General features: G+C 33.7%; 1 protein-coding gene across 2 annotated transcripts in view; it reads left to right on the top strand.

The window, feature by feature from the left end:
* Positions 1-23688, top strand: part of LOC140445782 (uncharacterized) — a 283762-nt gene that overhangs the window by 41456 nt on the left and 218618 nt on the right. For both annotated transcript variants that reach the window (XM_072538120.1, XM_072538123.1), the window contains exon 2: positions 2685-2734. The gene's annotated coding sequence lies outside the window, so the exon portion shown is untranslated. The remainder of the gene's footprint in view (positions 1-2684; positions 2735-23688) is intronic.

Raw genomic sequence — 23688 nt, forward strand, 5'->3', positions numbered from 1 at the left:
TTAATTTTATTTTTTTTTGTAAGATTTAACGTGGTCATTTAACAATTCTACTGTTTTGTTTTATTTTAAACAAATATACATGAGTCAAGCCACTGAATATCTGGGTCTTCTTCTTCTTCTTAGCCTTCTGTCGTCCATGTTTGGACATAGGCCTCTCCCAACTCCTTCCATCGGTCTCTATATTGAGCAACATATTTCCAATTTCTTATGGCTATTCTTTTAATATCATCAACCCATCTCATCTGTGGTCTTCCTCTAAGTTGTTTATTTTCGTAAGGTCTCCAATGTTGTATTGTAGTATTCCAACGTTGGTCTTTTTGTCTAGCAGTTTGGCCCGCGAAGCTCCATTTAATTTTGGCAATTTTTGTTGCTATGTCCTCGACTTTTGTTTTGGATCTTACCCAGTCGTTCCTCCTTTTATCTGACAATCGTATACCTAACATTGCTCTTTCCATTGTTCTTTCTGTTGTGTCTAGTTTATTCATGTTTGCCTTGGTTAGGGTCCAGGTTTGACATCCATATGTCATGATAGGAAGGATGCATTGGTTGAAAACTTTGCTCCTCAAGTATTGGGGTATTTTGCGGTTCTTAAGTATGCAACTAAGTTTTCCAAATCCTGCCCATGCTAGTCTTGCTCTTCTAGTAATTTCCGCACTTTGGTTCTCTTTGTCAAGTGTCAGGATTTTGTCTAGGTAGATATATTCCTGGATTTGTTCTATCTTACTGCCATTTATAGTTATACGTCTGTGGTCATCTGTGTTTGTCATTATTTTTGTTTTTTTCATATTCATTCATTTTTAGGCCGACGTATTGGGAGCTGGCTGCTAGTTCCCCCATCATAATTTGCAGTTCCTCGAATGTGCCCGCTATAATCACTATGTCGTCAGCGAATCTAAGGTGGTTTAACTTGTTGCCATTAACGTTAATACCATAGGTTGACCAATTTGTAGTTTTGAAGACGTCTTCTAGGGCTAGGTTGAAAGATTTTGGCGATATTACGTCTCCTTGTCTCACTCCTCTCTTAATGGGGATGGGATTTGTATTTTCGTCTAATTGTACTATCATAGTTGCATTTTCATATATATTATGTATTAGTTGCCTATATCTCGAATCTATTCTATAATTATTAATAGCTTGTTCTATGGCCCACATCTCGATACTATCAAACGCCTTCTCATAGTCGACGAAGGCAAGAAATACAGGTAGTTGGTATTCATTTGCCTTCTCTATCAATGTTCTCATCGTCAGCAGATGGTCTGATGTACTATATCCTTTGCGGAAGCCAGCCTGTTCAACCGGTTGGTAATTGTCCATTTTGTAGGTTAACCGGTTGTTAATATCTGGGTAAAACCCTTAAAAAGTTACAAAATTTGTTGTCTGTTACATTATTGTTAAAAATATGTTGTGATGTTTAAGTATTTAACAGATGTCCTGCATGGCAACGTAAGAATCCCAATAGGGGTTGTTGCTGATCCTCAAACCTTTTCTGGATGGGTTCTAGATCGCAACTGTTCATCAGTACTTAACTTTAAAATCACAACATATTTTTAACAATAATGTAACAGACAACAAATTTTGTAACCCTTCACAAACCCTTTGTAAATATTAGATATTTCGTAAATATCAGATATTTAGTGACTTGACTTATGTTTAACTGGTAATAGTAGACTGTTGATGGACTTTTTAGTCCAAAAACGTTCTGTGATGTAGCCCGAAAGGGTATTTTTAATTATATACTGTTTATAAAGGATTTTTAAATAGAACTTTTGTAAACCATATTCAGCGAATAGCTTGCCTAAATATATCAGGTTCCATGAAAATAACAATAACTGCTTTAATAGATTTGCTCATTGGCATTACCCCTCTAGACTCATATATTAAAGAGGTGGCGCTGGTGACAATGATGAGATTGCGCCAAGCGGGTGCAAACTTTGATGTAGGAATGGGAAAATTGATGCAGGTAGGTCTGGATGCGCTACCACTGCGACTCCATTTTTTCGACAATTTCTTCAAAATCGAAACAAGACAGCATAAGGAGTGAAACGTGGCAGATGCGTATTGCATATACACCGATGGATCCAGAATGGTAGAACGCTCAGAATGCGGGATATAATCTAGATCATTGAACCTACAATAAAGTGGGGGATGGACAAACATGCCAGTGTCGTTTATATAGAACTGGCTGATAGCTCCATAGCAGCAAAACAGATAACCCGAAAAGGTATAGCCGGGAAAACCATAATAAACTGCATGGACAGCAGACAATGAGTAATAATATCATGAGTCGCTAACTCAAACTTCGGATGGTAATAACATCATCCTTGAGGTGGGTTAAATGACACAATGGGAATAAAGGCAATCGTATTGTTGACCAACTAGCTAAGAAGCAGGGTAAGATTTTAAGAAATATTAGCGTTGGATGGCGATGAATGTCCAGGCTGCGCAATCTCAGAGAGTAGTTTAATTGCACGTCCAACCAGTTTTTTAGAGTAGCAGTGAACAGAGTTCAAATTATCATGATGATCACCAACCTTCGAAAGAAGACTGTACATTAAGAAGAAGGCATTTTTTTTAACTCTGGTATACAGCCAACCACCCGGGACTATCCCCTTTAATGTTATTTTATTTTTATTAAGTACGCAATATATACCTGATAGTTTTCTTATGTTCATTTTATTTTCCAGGGACCATCAACACAGTACAAGCGGCTTAATCAATTAGTCGTTAACGCCAGGTTAGTATGCTATAAATTTTATATGTTAACATTGTTATTTACAGGAGTTTATAATTTTTCTGCTTTTAACACTTCTACATAAAGATCGTTGGAAGATGTTTTTGGGATTTCTATAGACGAAAGATATGTTGACGTGACAACGTCTTAAATTAGGTTGTGGCTCGGAGTCATTTAAGAAAAAGTGTAACGCCCGCTCACGTCTATTACAGTGAGTCACCGAACGAGAGAGAGGCCCGCCGGACCGGCGAATGCCTTGCGTCTCTCTCCCACTCAAACATGATCGGTCCGCTGCGCGCGGCACTAGAGAATTAGGCGCGTTGAATCGCTAAAGTTGAAAATCGTTGAAAGTATCGTCAGCTGTGTCTGTAGTGAAAATGCGGAGTGCTTACAGTGTCCTATTTTAGGGGGAACCACCAGTATCAGATATAATTTTAGGAAATTACCTAGGGACCTATATTCTTTTATAATATTGCTATGGATTTATCCATTTAATATTGAGCAATGATTGTAAATATTCTTTATAGTTTAAACTTCAATGAAAATTATTAACTGTGTCTAAAGACATATATGATATGAGGTATTTTACCCAAGAGTATTAAGTATAATGAATATACATAAAAACATAATTTTGTTTTCTTAGGATTTAACATTTTGTCAGCACATTATCTCAAATTCACACTTAAATCAATATGTTTTTACTATTAGGTCTGTTGAATGTTTGTTCTTTACATAAAATTTAGTCTATACTTCATATTTATTAAAGGCGGTAAAATATACATTACAATTCAGTTGTTTATAAACCACTTTCAAAGCATAAAGAACCTTTTAAGCTTTGTTTATATTATTTTGTGTATATTAATTGAGTTAATTGGAGTAGCCCACTTTGATACAAAAATACAGTTAATTTATGGATATTTCAAGGTGACAATCTAAAAAAAGCTGATTTCCTCCCATGCATTTTATTAGAAACACTTGAAATTAAAAAAAAATTTAAAAATCGTAAGATGTAAGACCTTAATCGTGAGATCGTGAGATTTGTCTTCAATTCGTGAGTAGATTCGTCATTTACAACAACTACAACAATAAAGGTAAATAATTGTACACTAATATTTCATTATCGTAAACTATGATTGATTGATTAATTGTTAGATTGACACAAAAGTTGAGAAACTGAGTTTATAGCGGCAATTCCTTGTTCCTATTGTACAATTTAATAATATTCATATCAATAAATATTCTACCGAGAAAAAGACGTTGTCACGTAAAATCTTCGCCCGTAAAACCGACTTTACAGGCAACCGATTTTTTTTTAATCCTAATCTTCTCACATTTTTATTTTTATTCATTTCTCTTTTTTCTGTTTTATCTGTTTGTAGTTCTTCGTACTAAGTCATACACATTCCTGCTGCTTCCTGTTTTTTAATTTGGTGTCTCTGTTCAATGAGTTTTATAAGTGTGTTTGTCATTCAAGGATTCTTCTTTTCATACTCTTGCTTTCCTATTTCGGTTTCTTCTTCTTTTATAATCATCTTTAACATTTATCCATATGTTCTGGATACTGGTTTCTCCTTAGAGGCATGTTCATTTGTGTATGTTATTTTTTCTGCACTGTGAACAACGAGTCTTGGGTAGAAGGTGTATTACTTCGTCTGGTTCATTTTAGTTTCAGTTTTTTCCCTTTCTTTAGTTTTAATATTGCTGCTGGATTAGAATAGAAGCTAATATTACATCCATGATATGTTTTTGTGTTTAGAATACCATTTATGATCCTTATGTTAATTGTTATTAAGTTTATTTGGTTTCTTATGATCTGAGTTTTTTTTTGTCTTGGAAATATCCGGGTATAGAGTCGCTATAAAAGAAATATTTCATAATAATTAATAATACATGCATACAATTTAAAGCACTAACCGAAAATGATGAATATTTTCATAAATAAAAAATTATTCACGTTAGCTAGATTTCGTGTACAATTTTTGGTTATTTAAAAATGGGGTTGACGATACCTAATTATTCTCTTAACAAACAAAACACACCCCTTAAAACAGGTGCGGTTAACAATAGACTGATATATTGCTTGACTTACAACGAGCCAAACAGTGACACTTTTGTATACACATAAAAATACTTACTTCAAAAATATTTGTTAAAAATAATGAAAAATGTGTACACGAAATGGGCCTACCTCCTTCAATAATCAAAACGGTAATGGTAAAAGTTACTAGAATTTTGAACTACATTAAGATAACCAGACACAAGACTATTAAATGTAATGCTTTTTTCTATAGCCACATATGAATCGTATGTGACATGTAGATAAAAAAGTATCACTACCATTACACTAGCTTTCAGGGTCTGACAAGTCTAGGATAGAATGTTGCAAGTATCGTGTACGGCACAACAAACAATTCAAAATTTTGCAGACTTACTACAAATGCAAATGCAACAGGCACGTTGATAGAATCAAGAAAAAAATAGCTAGAATTACCAGAGACAAGTAACCAGCCGAAAGAAGAAGTATAAGTTCTAACAGAATACGAAGAAACTTTAAATAAAAGCTGTGAATGTACCTAAATAAAAGAAGAAGAAGAAGAAGACGACGTTTTCTTAATATTGTTCTGAAGCTATTTTCTTGTGGCATTTTAAATTAATTACTATTTAAATGGGAATAAGCCACAATTAAAGGTTAAAATACGTTTATTGACGTTTCAATTTCCACTTCGGAAATCGTTCTCAAAATACATGTATTTTGAGAACGATTTCCGAAGTGGAAATTGAAACGTCAATAAACGTATTTTAACCTTTAATTGTGGCTTATTCCCATTTAAATAGTAATAGACGTTTTCTTATTTCGCGTGTTACATTTATCTAGCTGATATTTTTGTCTCTTGTGTATTATCTTGTAGTTCTCGGCGTATATTAAAGGGCACTTGAGGCTTTTTTACTGCTTTTTTATTGAATTTTTGCAGTATTCTTTTTTTAATTTTCTGTCCCTGGACAAGTATTGTACACCCATTCAGCTTTTATAATTACATTGTTATATTTTAGCTATATTTTTTTGTATTTCCTTTCTTTGAATGGTAGCCGATCGTTTAATTTTCATACTATTCAGTCATCCAATTAATCTTCTCTAAGATACCTAAGATCATAGATACGTAAGATCGAAATGTGGATCTATAAAAGAATTCTACGCGTGTCCTGAATAGAACATAAAACTAACCTGTCAATTCTGGTCAGAAATAACAAACGAAGTAACTATGGCCGTTAAGCGGATTAAAGATGGGAAATCACCAGGACCTGATGAGGTGCATGGTGAAATTTTAAGGCTATTAGAAGCACACCAAATCACAGCTCTTACGAAGCAATTCAAATACATATACGAGACTGGTTACTTACCAAAAGACTGGTTACTATCAATATTCATTCCACTTCCTAAAAATGCCAACGCTAGAAAATGTGAAGAACATAGATTAATTAGTTTCATGAGCCATGTACTTAAAGTACTCTTTATTATCATTCACTCGCGCTTATACACCAAATTAGAACAACACCTGAGTGAAGTTCAATTTGGATTCAGAGCAGGACTCGGAACGAGGGAAGCATTTTTTAGTTTGCAAGTTCTAATACAGAGAGAAAGAGATGTCAACTGCGATGTGTATGCATGTTTTATTGATTTCGAGAAGGCATTTGATAAAGTCCCACATGGGAAACTAATCGATATCCTAAACAAATCAGAACTCGATAATAAGGATATAAGACTTATCTCAAACTTATATCTACAACAAAAAGCAACAGTGCGAAGAGAAAATGAACTGTCTGAGATCTTCACAGTCGAAAAATGAGTTAGACAGGGTTGCATATTGTCACCGGCATTATTAACCATATACTCTGAAAACATCTTTAGAGAGGCCTTGGACGAATCAGAAGATGGGATTGCTGTAGAAACGTTGTAAAAACATGTAACAAATACGGCCTAAAACTAAATTACAAGAAGACAAAAATAATGATCATTAGTAAGAACACCCATATAAATGCTCAAATTACAATAGGCGATACACCGTTAAAAAAGTGGAAAAAATATGCTATTTGGGCTGCAATATTAAGGATACTTGGGATCACAGCTACGAAATAAAAACTCGTATTGAAAAAGCTAGAAGCTCTTTTAACAGCCTTAGGAAGATACTTTGCAACCTATCTTTAAGTATCAATATACGCATAAGAATTCTTAGATGTTACGTCTTTAGTGTCCTCTATGGAGTAGAAATCTGGAGACGTACAGAAAATATCATAAAACGATTAGAGGCATTTGAAATGTGGTGCTATCGACGTATGTTGATGGTCTCATATATAAACCACACAAATAACATAACTATTCTCCAAAGGCTAAGAAAAGACATCTTGTTCTTCAGGTTCCTTCTCCTGAATAATTCTAATGAGCTGCAACCGAACCAGTCTCTCAAATTTCTTAGCCAGGATATTTTGCGTCGTCCTGGGTTTCTCTTATTATATGACCCAGATATTGAATCTTTCTAATTTTAACAGTTTTTATGACTTCACATTCTTTTTTCATTCTTTGTAACACCTCTATATTAGTTAATTTTTCAGTCCACGATATTCTGTGGATTCTCCTGTAGCACCACATCTCAAAGGAGTTTAATTTTTTTATTTCAGACTGTTTTATTGTCCACGCTTCCATGCCGTATAGTAAAGTAGAAAAAACGTAACAACGTACCATTCTTGTGCGGATCTCTAGATTAAGGTTACGGTTGCAAAGTAAGTTCTTCAATTTTATGAACGTGTTTCTTGCCATTTCTATTCTAGATCTGATTTCTTTTGTTTGATCTCCATCTTCGGTTAGCCACGTTCCTAAATATTTATATGTTGTTACTCTTTCGATCGTTGTATTATTGATGATCAGGTTATCTACATTTTGTGGTTTTTTTGAGAATATCATTGATTTCGTTTTCTTGAGATTCATTTGCAGTCCGTACTTTTCACATGCATTGTATACATGTTGTATTATGTACTGTAGATCTTCCATGTCACTTGCAAATATGACCGTATCGTCCGCATATCTAATATTATTAATGCTATTTTCGTTGACCAAAATACCTTCCACAATATCCAATAAAGCTTCTTGAAATATCACTTCACTGTAGACGTTGAATAAGAGTGGTGAAAGTATGCACCCTTATCGAACTCCTCTAAGTATACTTACTTCCTCTGTCAGTTCTCCTTCGACCCTTATTCTTGCTTTCTGCTTTTGATACAGATTCGATATAATTTGTAGATCTCTACTATCTATGTTTTTGGTCTTAAGAATACTTAAAAGCTTTTCATGTTGAACTCTGTCAAAAGCATTTTTAAAGTCTATGAAGCAAGCATATATGTTCTGATTCATATCCAGACATCGTTGTGTCAGAACATTGACTCCGAATAATGCTTCTCTAGTTCCTAGACCCTTTCTAAAACCCATCTGTGAATCACTTATTTATTGTTCTAATTTCATGTGGATTCTGTTATGTACGATTTCAAGGAAGGTTTTTAATGTGTGGCTCATTAATGCAATTGTCCGATAATCATTGCAATCTTTAGCATTTGTGATTTTTGGAATCGTTACAAAAGTTGAGAGAAGCCATTCTTTGGGTATGTGTCCCGTCTTGTATATGGAGTTCAAAAGGTCTACCAAGACATCAATATTATCTTCATCAATTATCTTCAATAGTTCAATTGGTATATTATCGGGTCCTGGAGCTTTTCTACCTTTTGTGTGTTTTATGGCATAAATAACTTCCTCTTTCATTATTTCTGGTCCCGTGATTTCTCCGTCAACTTCTAATTGTTCTACTTTTTGATCATAAAATAGGTGTTCAATGTATTCTTTCCATCTACGTAATTTGTCTTGTGTTTCAGTTATAGTGGTACCATCTGCATTTGTTAATATCCCGATTGGTTTGTTATGATTTCCTGAAATCATTTCTTCAACCTTCTTATGGGTGTTGAAAGTGCCATATCTTGCCTCACATTCCTCAATTCACGTTTAATGGACATCCATGTTTCCTTAGCTTGTTTTATTTTCTGTTTTATTTGTTTATTAATTTCTTGATATTTAATTTTATTTTTGTTTTTATGTATTCTTCTTTGGTCCATCTTTTCGAGAATTTCTTGTGTCATCCACTCTTGTTTGGCAGCTTGTAAATGTTAATGTTTTCCGTCCCACAGTCTCTATTGTGTTCTTTATATTCTTCGATTTTGTTTCAATATCTGTAGTGTTCTTATTTTGTTGTTTTATTTCTTGGATACTCTGATTTATTTTATTTCGAGTTTCTTGGTAAGAAAAGGCATAGAACACCGTAAAGAACAGAAAATTGGCTTACTTTGGCCACATCATGCGTAATAACAAATACCGACTTCTACTGTTGATTCTACAAGGCAAGATTGAGGGTAAGGGAAGCCCTGGACGTAGACGTATATCCTATCTGGCCAATCTTAGGAAGTCGACTGGTCTAACGTCAACTGATTTATTTCGAGCTGCTGATTTACTTTGGTCACATAGCTAGAAGAACGGAGACCACGGCCAGAAAGATCTCCAACACGATGAGCAGACCAAATAAAAAATCTGGCGGGAAAATATCTACATAAAGCCGTCCATATGGCACGAGATCGCAGCCAATAGAGACAGCAAGCTAATAATACTTAAGAGTCCAGAGTCCAGAGAGGAATGAATATCTTTCGATTGGGTGGTCCACTCTTTTTATATAAGCATACTATATATTAACTGTTCTCTTTTCTAAAACGGTTATTAGAAAACCACTCATTAATTTTCACCCATTCTGCCGCAGTGGCATTTTCAATTTTATTTCAGATATTATTCTCAATGACATTCGAAATTGCGAGACCAAACTGTTATTTTTAAGCAAACGGCAATCATACATATTGTATTTCCTTTGTATAGCTCTTTTATTACTCTAAAATATGCGATTAAGGCACTCAATAATTTTTTTCGCTTGTACTATCCCTCTTCTGATCCTCTTCTCTTCCAGGTGAATCAAACTTCATGTCTAATAAGTATATTTGCTGCATCGACAAAAGTATTTCACTATTTTCCAGGGGAATATTGGATTATTCGGTTCCTATGACTACTTATTTTGTCTTTCGTGTATCCATCGTTTGTACTCTTTCTTTATTTTTGTAGCCATGAGTTGTAAGTTTATGTGTCATTAGTTATGATAACAGATGATTGGTTAGAGTCACTGTTTATAATATTACCAAAGAAAAGCAGGCCCACCAAATACAGCGATTTTAGACTAATCAGTTTGATGAGTCACACACTGAAGATACTCTTACGAATTATACAAAACTGAGTATTCCTTCTATGTGAAAGTAGGATGGGTAATAAGCAATTTGGATTTAGAAACGGTTTAGGAACTAGATAGGCACTATTCTGTATGCGCGTTCTATTACAAAAAAGTTGTGAATTCTGAAAGAATGTTTATGTTTGTTTCATCGACTTCGAGAAGGCGTTCGACAGAGTACAACACGATACACTTTTCGATTGCCTACGGGCAGCAGGACTTGACCACTATGATATAAGACTGCTGAAATACTTATATTACAATCAAGTAGCCTCTATCCAAATTGAAGACAGTCCGACTGAAAAAATATCCATCAAACGGGGAGTACGGCAGGGTTGTGTTTTGTCACCCACTCTTTTTAATCTGTACTCTGAAGAAAATTTTTAGGGAGGCTTTGGATGACAGACAAGAGGGAGTAAGACTAGGTGGAGAAGTAATCAACAATATTAGATACGCTGACGATACAGCCATTCTTGCAGAAAATTTACAAGATCTCCAAACATTAGTAAATCTAGTCAGTGAAGAAAGTTATCGAAGAGGCCTTAAAATCAACATTTCAAAGACAAAGTGGATGGCAGTTGGAAAGATCAATATAGATCAAGGTCTGATTTCTCTTAATGGAGAGCTGGTTAAATGTAAATTGTGACTCTGATGAAGAGATAATAACCAGGATCGAAATATCACGTAAGGCTTTTATAACCTGGAAACCAGTTTTATGTAACAGAAACCTGTCGATGAATATTCGTAAGAAGGTCCTGAAATGTTATGTGTGGTCCATCCTATTGTATGGTTGTGAGACATGGACGTTAAAAACCACAATGCTAAACAAGTTAGAAGCATTCGAATTGTGGTGCTATAGACGAATCCTAAAGATATCGTGGGTTTCGCACACTTCCAATGAAGATGTTCTTCAAATGATCAATTCAGAACGTCTGCTCATAAACACCATAAAGAGGAGAAAAACAGAATACTTCTGCCATATAATTAGAGGACCTAAATACCATCTACTTCGCCTTATAATACAAGGAAAAGTGGAAGGAAAGAGATGGATTGGTCGAAAGAAACTTTCATGGCTGCGTAATATTAGACAATGGTGTGGTTCCACAGTAGAAGAATTATTTCGCGCAGCAGCCGACAGAGAAAGGTTTCAGGAAATTGTAAACATGATGACGGCCAACGTCTGAATACGGACACGGCACCCAAAGAAGAAGAAGTTATGATAACAGTTAAACTATAGTGTATATAAACAAATTAATATCTTCAGGGTCCACATCCATTCGACTGCCTCAGAACGTTTGAAACATATCTTAAATAGAGGGCATATTATTAAAAATTCTTTATTGGTTTACTTAAGAAGCACAGTATCATATTATCTACGAAGATCTACAAACAAGACAAGGATTTTCTGATTCGTACTCGATTTCTTTTCTATTAGTTGTTAGATCGAAAGAGTTATCTAAAAATTCCTTCTAGCTCTGAAAACTAGATCTCTCTTTTTCTGGTTCTTGATACTCAGTTTTTATAAGTTCATGAAGTGCTCGTCCATATAAGTAGTTAAAATAACACAATAACCATCACTACAATAATTAATCTAAATGTCCTACCACAAAGGTTATGATTACATCGACATAAGGAGAACAGGGAGACTCTTTTGTCACCTACGGACGAATCAAGGCATTCGTTTAAAAAGACATACATTTTATAAATAATTTGCATTCTTTTAAAAATGTTATCAAACAGTTGTATACCTCTATAAAATTAAAGAATAATAAATGTATTATATTCCAAGGTGCTGCTACTTTACATTTGAATAAGTCATTTATCAATCTAGATGAGTAATAAGTAGGTATGTTATATTTTTACTGCAACCATAAAATATATGATCTAAGTCACATTCCTCTTTACATTACGTACGTTTATTATTATCTAAAAACTTAATTTTCAACAAATATTTTGGATAACATGCATGCCCAAATGGCACTCTATTAATGGAAGTTGTTGTCTGACCATCTTTTCCTCGGTCGTCCCAATGGTCTTCTTCCATTTGGCGATTTGTCTCTTGCTAGTCGTACTATTCTATTTTCTGTCATTCTTTCGATGTGTTGATTCCACTCCACTTTTCTTCTTTTGGTCCACGCGTTTATTTCCTCTATACCACATCTCGCTGGTATTTCCTCACTTCTTACTCTGTCTCTTAGAGTTTGGTTTGTTATTTTTCGTAAGACTTTCATTTCTGTTGTTTCCAGTAGTCTTTGTGTTTTCGCCGTATCTGCTCTCGTTTCCGCTGTGTACGTCATTATCGGTCTTATTGTTGATTTATATATCCTGGTTTTCGTTTCCGTTGTGAGGTATTTGTTTCTCCAGATTGTGTTTTTGAGACATCCTGCTGCTCTGTTTGCCATGTTCACTTGTTTTTGTACTTCTTCTTCCACTTTTCCGTAGCTTGACAGTTTTATTCCCAAGTATTCAGTTTCCATCACTTGTTCTATTATTTTGTTATTTACGACTAGTTTACATCGTCTCGGTTCCACTGATATCACTATAGTTTTAGTTTTCTCTGTTGAGATCTCCATGTTGTATATGAGCGCCGTATCTTCGAATTCTTTAATTAATCTTTGTAGGTCATCTTCATTTTCGGCTGTTATTATGGCGTCGTCGGCGTAGCATATTATCCTTATTTCCTTTTCTACCATTCTATATCCTCTTCTTTTCTTTAACTTTCTTTATGATTTCATCCATTATCAGATTAAATATTAATGGGCTCAGCGAATCTCCTTGTCTAATGCCAGTTTCATATTTGATAGGTTGCCATAGTTTTCCTTTAAGTGGGAATATTTGATTGCCTTAATGTGTACCTATTTGGATTGAAAAAATAGTGTTCCTTCCACTGGTAATTCCACTCTTGAATTAATGTTGTCTTGCAGAAGATAATACTAACAGAAATTGTTTTTTTGTAGATGTAGAGCGTCGATATCGGTTGAAATAATTTCACTTGTTAATAAGTCGATGCATTTATGCCAATATGCTCAAATCCATTATCCATTGAATTTTGATAGGCAACGTTGGGGGAAATCTTTTTTGTACATCTACGTCACCGAACAAGACACCCTGGCATCTTTCGGCCGAGTAGGATACTATGCCAGAAGACCCCAGAGTAGTGCCGGATTAACCGTGTTCCGGCTAAAACCTTAACCACCGTTCCAGAGAGGTGGTTTTGCCACTCAATGAACAACTAATTTAAAAAACTAAAAATTTATAAATAACCATACCTATTACCGTAAATCAGAAAAAGCTTCAGACGTTAGGCCATAAACTAATAAATAATATTAACCATAAATTTCAGATCCCTGGCTCAATTCCCTTTTTCCCTGTCTCCTTTTTCTTAATCACTCCAGAAATCAGACAGTGTAGTTCTCTCCATTCTTTCTCTCCTCTGAACATTATGTTTACAATGTTTCTTTCATCCAGCCCGAAACCCATTCGCCTCTCGAAATCTCCCCTCTCATTTGCCCATCTCTGGCAGTTAAAAATGTGGGCGGGAACATTCGGTATCCCACACATAGTACAGTCTGCCGAGGCAGATTTGACTATTCTATATGTGAAGGTGCCAAAACTACCATATCCGGTCAGAAACTGCGTCAGGAAGTAGTCTAGTTTCCTGAACTTAGATTCCCACCACGGCCTCAGATCGGGAATAAGCTCCTTCGTCCACCTTGCCTTTCCGCTATCATTCGCCCATTCTCTCTGCCACTCTACTATCGTTCTTTCTCTCTCATTCTCATCTATATTTACATTCATCCTCCTCGCATACACCCTCGCTCGCTCTTTGCACAACAAAACGATCGGTATCACCGCTCCAATGTCATATAGAGCCTCATTTGAAACTGTCCTCATGACTATGCGCTAGATACCCTGACGAGCATTCGCCTTTGCGAAGTCTCCATCAGCTTAGTTAGTTATTTTGCAGTATTTAGTACACTACACTACACAGGGGCAGCGTAGGTTACCACCGACTGGAAACTCCATTTAGCACCTTATTTTTGGTGCTATCTGGGCTTCCAATGTTTGGCATCAGCCGTATCAACGCCTCCAGATTTCGGTTCGCCTTCTCTACCGTCTTTTGCATGTGTACTCCGAACCTTAGTCCTTCCGACAACTAGACTCCCAGATAGTTAATCGATTTAACCGGTGCAGCATCCACACCTTCCACTATCAAGCAAAGAGAAGATTTTTAAGTTTGGAGGTCCATATTTCCCAATAGATTTTTACCACTGTTAAGAAATCAGACAGATTTACAATATTGGCGAAATCAAATTCAGCTTTATTAAGAAACTTTCATATAGGTCGTCAGTTTTTTTAGTATTTAAAAAATGTACTAAGACAATCAAATTTTGAATACCTTCCTTTCGTTCTGTAGGCTGGGCCACCAAATGAATGCGTTTCGTAGGTTTCTGTAAAAGTAAAATTAATTTGATTATCAGTATATACTTATCATTTACTGGAGAATATACTCAGTTAAGATTAAAATGGGCTAAAAATAACGTCTTTTACTTAAAAATAAGACACTATTTGGTATTTTTCAAATAATAGCTTTGAAACCATATTTTTGTTTAGCTATTTTTAGAAGTAGTGGATGTAAAAATTAAAAATTAAAAACTTGTTAATACATTTTAACGGTGCTTTTTCACTATTTTTAAAACAAAAAGTATTCAAATACAGAAAGGTGAAATGGAAATTATCCCAAAATGAAATATTTAACAAATTTAGATATTCAAAATATTTAACATCACGGTCAATGCTAATGTAGCTAATATAATGTATGGTAATTCTCCCTATTTACGAAAATCATTTTTATCAGTGTACCAAGGATTTCTTTCTTTTAGCCCATACATAATTCATTATTACTGTATGTAGTTGTAAACGTGCCTTCGGAACACGTGAAGCAAATATAAAATAAATATCAGCAGCTTCGATTCAAGCAATTGAAAGTATATCAACTCTAACCTTCTAATGTAGCATGAGGTTGATCATGGAATTTTTTAATGGGTGTACATATTGCTTGCAACTTTGTGTAAGTGGATGGTTATTTTCCTTGTTACTAATTAGGAAAAGTTCTTAAAATACCTCTTCCCACTTAAATTTTAATCGATTTAGTTCACCTTGATTACATATGGTGTCTTTGTTGGTAGGTTGATTAAGATTTTTGGAAATTCCATTTTATTATTTTTAGTCATTTGTATTATTTTTATAGAACTTGAATCATTTCTTAAAAGGATCTATGATAATTTGGAATTTTAGAAAAGAAAAATTATTTAGAGTGTAGTTTTTAATGGTTGACAGCACAGTACCCTCATTATACAGGTTGAGTATCTAGTACGACATTGGTCAATAATTCCATTATGGTACAGACGGACGGTACAGATCATTATGGAAAAATGTCACAAACGTCTAATTTCACTCCTGTGAAATTAAAGTGTCATTTAACCATGTCAAGGAAAACTTTAGTGTTAATTGTACAGGATGCTCTTTTACATGAACATTTTACAAGTACTTTTCGGAGTATTGTTTCCAAGTGTTCAGATATGACCGGAGTTGGTAAAGCAAATATTTATAGTTTTTTAAAGCAAAAACCTGTTTAGGTCACTATTGACCTAAAATGTCAACAGTGAGAAAACCCATTCATATAGACGCTAATGTGAAATAATCGATTTGAAGAAGAGTTCTTTCATTTTATTTACAAAAAAGATTCCTACTTTGGATAACCTTTTAGTAGACCTTAATGAAGACGAATCTTTCTCAAACATTAAAAGAGATAAATTGTGGAAAACTTTATATGAATTGGGTTTCATATAAGTTTCATTTTCATATATTTATGACAATAACAATAGAAAATCTGCGTTCTTGGAGACAGAAGAAATTATTTGTTGATGGGGCAATATTTAAGGGAAATTCGAAAATTGAGGAGAGAGAAACATTGATAAATAAAGGGCATTTTATAAAACAAGTTTGGCAAGATAAAATGGTTAAAAACGCTTCGTCAGGCATTTATAGAAAGTTTGTCTACGGGCTTAAAATTTTCAAATGGTAAAGGTCGTCGTTTAATTATTACTCGTAAGGGAGGAGATACAGGAATTGTTGATGGAGGCTTGTATTCTAAATTCTAGCAAGCAAACGACTACCATGAAGAAATGACTGCTGATGTTTGTGAGGAATATTTCAGGCGAATGATAGATTTATTATCGACCAATTCTGTAATAGTCATGGACAATGTCAATGTCAATTACCAATATTCAAGATTAAAGTAACCGTTACACCACACGCTCTCCTTAGAAAAATCCATTTCTACTACTTCTATTCTTTTTCTATCTTTTTGCGTGATCTGCCAAACTTCTGCCCATAAGTCATAATAGACTCTACCAAGGTTCGATAGATTATCAATTTCGTTTGTTGTCTAATATCCTTAGACCATAGTGGAGATTTTATAATGTTTACCCCTTTTTTTCCCTGCTGCGTTCTGTTTTCGATGTCTCTTTTGTTAGTGCCTTCTTTAGATATTATAGATCCGAGATATTTATATTCAATACATGTTTTTGTGTTTCTAATTTCTAACTCTGGATCTTCTTTATCATCTCCTATTTTAAGATACTCTGTCTTTGACATATTCATATCGAGTCCCCATTTTTCATATTCTTTCTTTAGTTTTCTAAACATGTAGTCCATGTCTTCCTCATCATTCGCTACGACTACCTGATCATCTGCGAAAAATAAAGTTGTTAGACATTTACCACCACATATGTCTATTCTCATTCCGGATACTTGTTTCCTCCACTGCTCTAGCGATGATTGAATATATATTTTAAATAAAGTCTGAGATAGACAATATCCTTGTTTAAGCCCCTTTGTTATTGGAAATGATTCAGATATAAAGTTTCGTTCTTTAACGACACTTCTTGCATTTTTGTATATATTTGCGATAGCATCTACATACTCTCTACTGAGACCTACCTTCGTCAATGTTTGAAACAGTTTTTTTAAAGGTACCGTACCGTATGCCTTCTCTAAATCTACAAACAATAGGTGGGTAGATAGATTCCGTGCTTTCCGTTTTTCGATTACCTGCTACAGAACGAATATACCATCAGTTCACGATCTTCCTGCACGAAATCCATTTTGTTCTTCTATGTCTTCATATTCTGATACCGTTCAACCACCCCACTGAGCTGATAACAGCTCCCCTATAATTAGAGCATTTGCATTTGTCCAGTTTCTTGAATATTGAGCTGATGTATCCAACATTCCAATCATCAGGGATATTTTGTCCTTTTAAGCATTTGTTAAATAGTTGAACCAACATCTCCATGTAATATTTTTGGTCCATACTTTACCAACTCAATTGGGATGTCTCCATGTCCTGCTGCTTTACCGTTTTTCGATCTTTTGAGTTTGAATTGAATTTACCTCTATCCTCTGTCAGTAAGACCTCATAGTGGTGTTTCCACCGTTTTAGATCTATTAACTGTAAATTAGATTTTTCCTTTCCTTCCCTCCGGAGAGACTTTATCACCTTCCACGCTTGCCCAACTCTTGTTCCACCCATATACCTATCCACCTCTGCACATCTTCCATCCCACATCTCATTTTAAATTTCACTTGCAGCCTCATGAATGCATTTTTTAAGTTGCTGGTATAATTCTTCCGCTGATATATTTTCTCGATCCACATTTTATAATTTTGTGGCCAGTCGTAATTTGTAAAGAAATTTCGTTGAATCTTCTTTTAAGCTTTCTAGGTTATCTTTAGGGGATGTTACTTCTTGTCCCTTTTCTATATTCTGTACCTGAGTGTTTTTGTTTTTGCGATAGTTAACTATCACGTTGGCCATAAGTAAACGATGATCAGATCCACATTCTGATCCACGGTATACCCTTACGCCAGTTGTTTTCAGCAGGGAAGTTTGACGTTGGATTACATAGTCGATTATCGAGCGCAGGTTTCCTAGTAGGTTGTATCCATGTAAATTTCGGTATAACCCGAAATATATTTATTATTAAATTGTAAGGAAATGTCCTAAACCAATATTTAGTATTTTTATAAAAATTAATGTGGGTACGTAATATTGACATTTTAGTTTTTTATTTTAAAGTAATTTTATGGTCTCCATCAGTGAGGCGTTAAGTTATTGCGAAATTCCTTAGGGTTTGCTCATATACATTTTATTATGTATTATACTTGAGGTTGTGGGGCTGGTCATATTAAAGTCGAGTGAAAATTCAGATAAGAAGGTATCAATTATTACGTTTTTTCTGCATTCACCAACCCTGTATTTAGACATTTGCTATAAAATTTGTGCTCTCAATAATTTTCAAATAAACTATAGAATTTGTTTGACAAATAAAAAAAAATAATTTTTTCCCCAAAAGTTACTTTTTGCTGTGTTTCCTATGATCTGTAAAAACTTCATCGACTTCTGTTAATTAGTAAGAAAATATAATGGAGTTTCGTTAGGTATGGTAGCTTTTTAAGGAATGCCACATTAATTGTTCTATATCAGATCATAGATATTAACCTTTAGTGTGTGTGTGTGTGTGTGTGGAAGGATAATGGCACGGAATCAAGTCCATTTGCCACAGAATGTTGTATACAGAACTTTTCTTATAATATGAATACAAAGTTGTGGGTTATGCTGCTTTAAATTTCTATTTTTACTTCTTTAATAAAATTTACTAGAAGTTCTAAAGTGTTTCTATTGGCAGTTAATAAAATGTGTGATAGATTTAATGGAAGAAAATATTTCATTTTAATTAGTTTACGAATTAAATCATCTGATTTTTTTACATGTTTTTTGCAACCGAAGAATATATGGTTGAGATCTCCGTAAGAGTTCTGATCACAACTACAGGCCGATGACTGTATAATGCCCAGCTTAGCAAGGCGATGGAAATCGCCCATGATTTGTTTTAAGTCGAAAAACACTTGCCGAAAAGAATTTTGACGAGGAATAATTGAAAATATATTGGGGTGGAGATGGTAGGGTTGGATGTATTTTAAAATACGTATTTTGTGAGTTCTCTACAACGTTTTCCCACTGTCGTTCCCATTTTAACATTATTTTATTTTTAATCAAATTAGAGATGTCACGTATTGTACAAATATTACAATGAACTCCGTTTTGTACTGCCTCCTTGGCCAAACTATCAGCTTTTTCATTACCTAGTATACCTATATGGCCTTTGACCCATACAAATGTTATATTTAATTCTGCTATCAATTTTTTTAAATTGCATAATAAAGGGCATTTCATTCTTTCAAATTGTATACTTTTTATTGACTCCAAGGCTGACTTAGAATCAGTTAGTATTACCCCCTCTCGTAAATTATTTGATATTAACCAAGTAATGCCCTTCAAAATTGCTATAAGTTCAGCAGTATATATGCTGCATATTGATGGCAATTTAAACATAAATGATTGTTTTGTATTTTGAATAAAAACTCCACAACCAACTCCGTGTTTTGTTTTAGATCCTTTTAACCTTTAGTATTAATATTCTTTTATAAGACTTTATTCATTTCGTATTTTACGCATTCATACTATTTGCTATAGCGATGGGCAAATCTGGTAAATTGATTATGCTATTATAGTTTAAGAAATAGAGGTTATGCCTTCCGTATTTTACTCAAGTTGTCAATGACCGGAACAAATTTGGGACAAACGCAGTCATGGGTTTGCTCTGGTTCATCAGGTTTTCTATTTGTTATTATAAATAGATATGACTACATTTTAAACAATACTCTTCCAAATTCCGTGATGCGTATAATTATATAGTTCGCAAAATTCAAATTTCTTTTATCGTTTTCTCAAATTTACAAAATTCCGTAAACATCTGGCGTTTAAGTAGTTCAAACTTTCATTTTTATATTGACCTCATGTGTGTGGCGCAACTTTGCCAATTCCAGAAAGTCTCGTTTGTTTTCTTTTCTATACTTAATTTTTAAAAGATCATGGTGCGACTACAGCTTTCTATTTGTCTCACAGCTATACTGGATTTGAAAATGCATAGTAGTATTTACGTCTTTAAAAGAAACTTTTGGAATCTACATAGCAAGGTAAATACTACCTGTATTTTAATCTGTATCAATCAGCTCAAAAATAAAAATAAAATCTTCTTTCATAAATAGATGTTTAACGTACCATAACCTCAAAAAATAAAATCGAATGATAGTTTAGTACAATATTAAAAAAATAATACATAGTTCCGTTTGTTTTGCACAAACAAGTTTAATAAAGTCGGTCTCAGATTTAATTTCCAATCTCATTTCTTTCTCTGTTGTATTTCAAATATTTCAAAAGATAAAATTATAGTAAAATTCCACTAGTTGGAAGAGTAATTTCATCGTTTAAACGCCGAATGTCCTTAAATTTAAATGTACTCAGCGGCCCCCGAAAACTACCCGTTTAATTTGCGCTTTCTCATCAGAAATCATAGAATATAGGTATAATTAGTACATTTATTTGTGCTTCTCTATAGCAGACGTAACCACAAGATGCCGTACAGTGTAGCCGATTCTTGTTCACAAGTAGCAATTATGGTCATACAAACCTGAATTCTTCGACGCAGCGATATTACCGACATAAAAATTCCAAAAAAATGAGTTTTTTCAATAGTAAAAATTGAGCACAAAATTGTATTGAAATAAATTTTATTTGCATGTTCAGTTTTGTTGCATATTTAAGTTTAAAAAAAAAAAAATTAATATGTTACATTTCATTCCCATTTCGTTTCAAAAACTTGGAAACTTGGGAATTTGTAAAGCATCGTAGCGGTAATACCACCGCACCTGCCGAAGCAAGAAACGTTCATTTACGTAGGCGGTGCTGGCGGGAGTACTTCTGTTACCTTTTGTGATTATATTTTTTGCGGTTGAAGTTTGTGGTGATAATCCTAGTGTTATTGGAGTTTGTCGTTTTATAGTAAATTTTTAATTATATTCTGTGATTATTAAAAATAATGGACGAACAACCGAGAAGACAGCAAAATTTTAATGTCAGAAAAGAAGGTAGTGATACGATATGAAGGAATTGAATTGCATGATGCAGAAAAATGGCATCAAATATTAGCCAAGCGGTCGATATTTGTAGCAGTTTAACAAAAGTATGCATTAGTTGTATTTATCAGGTGCCTAAAAATATATCGGAAAATAAAAAGCAAGTAAAACTTAAAACTAGAGGTAGAAAAAACATTGTTTTGGATGACAAGACAAGACATTTTATTTTCGGAGTAAAATTTCAACACTGAAAAAATTTCTCAAGGGCTCGAAAATAATTACTTTTTACCCAAGATATCTCGTGGAGTATTAATCAGAACTATGCCCGAAATGAACTTTCGATATGTAAAAACAGAAAAAGTGTGTTACTAGAAAAAAAAATATTGTGTGGAGAAGAAAATATTTTAAAGAAATACGCACACTTCGCAGCATTGAACGGAAAACATATTATTTGGATGAAACCTGGATTAACGAAGGGCATACAGTTGGAAAAGATTGGCAAGATTTAAATGTCAAAGGTAAACGCGAAGCATTTATAGAAGGCTGCTTTACAGGATTAAAAGCTCCACCAGGAAAGGGACGACGTTTAATCATTATCCATATAGGAAGTGATACAGGGTTCCTTGATGATGTTTTGCTTCTATATGAGTCAAGAAAAACAGGAGATTATCATAAAGAAATGACTTCCGAAGTATTTGAGCGCTGGTTTAAGAGAATCTTAACAAAATTAGAACCTGGTCAGGTCACGTCAATACATTTTAGCGTAACTTCCGCGACAGGCAGGTAGCTTTCTGCAAATTTATTTGTTTTTTTATAGCTTTTTGTAACAATAAAACACTGAAACCTTTGTTTTCGAAATTTCCACAAAATTTATTATAAAATCTTATCACTACAGCTGTTTCGGCAGCGTACCTTTCTCAAGTGATCTATTTTTGATATGCATTTACACATTATAGTCTTTAACCAAATAGGTTGTGGAGGGGAGAACTGTTTGTCTCAAGTTGGTTAAAGACTATAAAGTGGTTTCGTTAAAGACTATAAAGTGTAAATGCATACCAAAAATAGATCACTTGAGAAAGGCACTCTGCCGAAACAGCTGTAGTGATATGATTTTATAATAAATTTTGTGGAAGTTTTGAAAACAAAGTTTTCAGTGTTTTATTGTTACATAAAATGAATTTCCATCAAGTAACGGTCGAATCCATCAATTATAGCTTTTTGCTTATGGCCTTCTGTATTTTTAGGGGAATGTCGGGAATAAGCCATAAAATATATTCAAATGTTTAATTTACTGACGTTTCGGTCTCTATAAAGAGACCGTTTTCAAATATATGAATGATAGATATATTTATTTTTTATAGCTTTTTGCTTGTGGAATTCTGTATTTTTAGGAAGAATTTTGAAAATAAGCCACAATATATCTATTTACATGATTAATTTACTGACGTTTCGATCTCTATTCCAGAGACCGTTTTTAAAGTTAGAAAAAAAAAGAAAATAAATAATATAAGATTATATAAATAATATGATATAAATATATAATAATAAACAAATAAAATAAATGTAACTATCGTGTATATCTTTGAAAACGGTCTTTGGATATAGAGATCGAAACGTCAGTAAAAACCTGTAAATAAATTTATATTGTGGCTTATTTCGAACAAATAATATTTAAAAAATATAATATAATTAACGTTGAAATAAAAGTGAGTGTACGCCACTGAATTTTCATACGTCTTTTCCCACTTCTCTGCCTTCAAACGATGAAATCACTCTTCCAAATAGTGGAATTATAGATTAGATCTCTTCAAAATAACAGTATAAGAGATAATATATTACAACATATTCAAAAACAAAACACATTAAATTATTTTGATAAAAATATTTCAGCTCGTTTGAGAAATGTTCCTGATTTAGTCACAGTAAAACGCATTATCATACTGCTTGTTTGCCAACTTTTTATAAGGAGAGAACTGAAAGAAAAAGGGATCGCTCTACAATATCTTTAATATTTAGAAAATCACCTATTTTTGTCTGTTTTTTGCAATCTCTTTATTTCATGAATTCAAATATTTTTCGTTTATCAATGCAACTCAGAATCTTATGTTTTTCGAGTAATTAAAGTGTACATTTTATTAAATAGCTCAAAAATTTACATAATTAAAAAATTTTGCACCATAAGAAAGTAGAAATTTCAAGAATATAAAGCGTAGCTACGTTTAAAAAAAACAAATATTTTGATGCCAGAATTTTCGATTGAAAATTAGGGTGCTATTTCGATTTAAATTAAAATAGGGAGATAAGTGAATAATTTAAATAAATAAATTACGGTGTATTTGGTATCTAAAAAGGTAGGTTTTCACCAAATTTCGTGAAAAAATGTTTATTTGAATTTTCGCATAACTTGTAAGGTCATCTGAAGAAAATATAAACATAAAAGATCTAGATCTTCTTATTACCTACAACTTTGCTATTTAACTTTTTTCCATTAGATTTGTAGTTTTGCCGAAAATCGTTATAAACCATTTTTTACCGTTAAAAACTCACTTTCTCCCC

The sequence above is a fragment of the Diabrotica undecimpunctata genome, chromosome 7, assembly GCF_040954645.1.
Source record: "Diabrotica undecimpunctata isolate CICGRU chromosome 7, icDiaUnde3, whole genome shotgun sequence".
Lineage (NCBI taxonomy): Eukaryota > Metazoa > Arthropoda > Insecta > Coleoptera > Chrysomelidae > Diabrotica > Diabrotica undecimpunctata.